The sequence below is a fragment of the Schistocerca serialis genome, chromosome 1 (assembly GCF_023864345.2).
Source record: "Schistocerca serialis cubense isolate TAMUIC-IGC-003099 chromosome 1, iqSchSeri2.2, whole genome shotgun sequence".
NCBI lineage: Eukaryota > Metazoa > Arthropoda > Insecta > Orthoptera > Acrididae > Schistocerca > Schistocerca serialis.
Window position 1 is genome coordinate 249,967,880 of NC_064638.1, and position 2,140 is coordinate 249,970,019.

The following is a 2,140-nucleotide window of genomic DNA, read 5'->3' on the forward strand; positions in this document are numbered from 1 at the left end:
TATAACCACACACACACCCGTTGCCTGTGACATATAATTTTTTTGAGTTTTTCAGTGTAACATTTGAACATAGTTTTTGACCCTGGAAACATCTTTCCATTGCGGGATTTATCATTTATCCCTTATGCTATGTGTGATATGCTGCGCGGCAAACAACCGCAAAGTAAGATTCAATAATTCCTAGTGAAATATTAACTGAAAACTGAAGTAAGATTTGCAAACTTAGTTAATTTTGTCACAATCGACACAAAACATATACAAAGTAGTACAATCTCCGTGTAAAAAATCTTAAGTTGCACAACATAACAAATCATTGTTTCGCAGGTTTCGGGTATAATTCTTCGCACTGCTTACATACATCTAGGGCTAAGTTTTTTGATTGTTTTGTGTCGTCATCCGGGTCGTCGGGATCTGAAATAGTGTGTATGCTAAGTCATCTGAACGAAAATAAAAAAAAAAGTTTTCACTTATTTAAAACTGTTATTTGATTTGTGTGGCAAGTATCCCTGACGGAAAAGTGTGTGGCGTATGTACCGGATTTTATTGCGGATCGCATCCCGATATACAGGGCAGAGACACCGCACCGTATAAATTCATGATAGGAAAGATGACCGCGCTAGAATTAAACCACGCCCTGTTGAACTTACTGCTAATATTTGACTATTTAGAATACACTAAGAACTAAGTTTTGAAGAGAGTTTTATAGAATTAACTCAGTTCTTCTCTCAGAGCTTATGTAAAACTTTCTCGATCGAAACGTAACCACTTTCATTATAGCTTGGCGTCTGCTGAGTTACTGCAGTGCCGATACGTACCCACAAAGTCGGTGTTTACAGAAACTACGAAGTGTGCGCAATCTAAACCGCACACGGCGCATCTCTCGGATTTACCCCAATTGAAACTGTCTGCTGGATATGTAGTCAACCACGATGGAAGTTAAGTACAAACCCCCGTTCGACCGATTCTTGAATATTGCTTGTCAGATGTGAACCCTTACCAGAAACGAGCGTGTTTCGCCACAGGATCGTTTGTAATCATGAAAGCGTTACTGAAATGGTAGCAGAACTATAGTGGCAGACATTACAAGTGAGGTTTCTCTTATGTCTACGTCGCGAGAAGATCAACGAAGGTAAAATTAGTGAGATTCGAGTTCAGACGGAGGCTTAAAAATAAATTAAAAATCATTCTTCCCCTTACCAGTTGCGATTGGAACAGGAAAGACGGAAGTAACAGTCTGTTTTCTTTTTTTTTTAAAAAAAAAGTCATTAGCTTTTGACTGGTTTGATGAGGCCCACCACGTATTTCTCTCTTTTGTCAACCTTTTCATCTTGGAGTAACACTAGCAGACAACCTATGTGCCAAAATTATTTGCTAGACGTATCAAAACATCTGTCTTCTTCTACAGTTTTTACCCTCTGCAGCTCCCTGTATTACCATGGATGTTATTACCTGGAGTCTTGAGAGATGTCTTAGCGTCATGTCCCTTCTTCTTGTCAGTGTTCACCACATTTATAACATATTCCTTTCATCGCTGATTCTGCAGAGGAGAACTTTCTGATTCCTTACCTTATCAACCACGTAATTTTCAACATTCTTCTGTAGCACATTGCAAATGCTTCTGTTCTCTTTTGTTCCGGTTTTCCCAAAGTCCATGTCTCATTGGCATACAATGCTGTGCTCCAAACGTACATTCTCAGAAATTTCATCCTCATATTATGATCTATGTTTGATACGAGTAGACTTCTCTTAGCTGGGAGTGCCCCTTTTACCAGTGCATCAGCTTTTGATGTCTTGCTTGCTCCGTCCGTCGTCGGTTATTTTGGTGCCCAGCTAGCAGAATTCCTTAACACAACAGAATTCCTAAACTTCATCTGCTTCATGAGCATCAATCCCGATGTTAAGATTTTCGCTGTTTTCATTTCTGCTACTTCTCATTACTTTCGTCTTTCTTCGATTTAGCTCAATCCATATTGTGTACTAATTAGATTGTTCATTCCACTGAGCAGATAATGAAAATCTTTTTCATTTTCACTGAGGATAGCAATGCCATCAGCGAATCGTATCGTTGATATCCTTTCTCCCTGAATTTTAATCCCACTCTTGGACCTTTCTTTTATTTCAACCATTACTTTTTCGATGT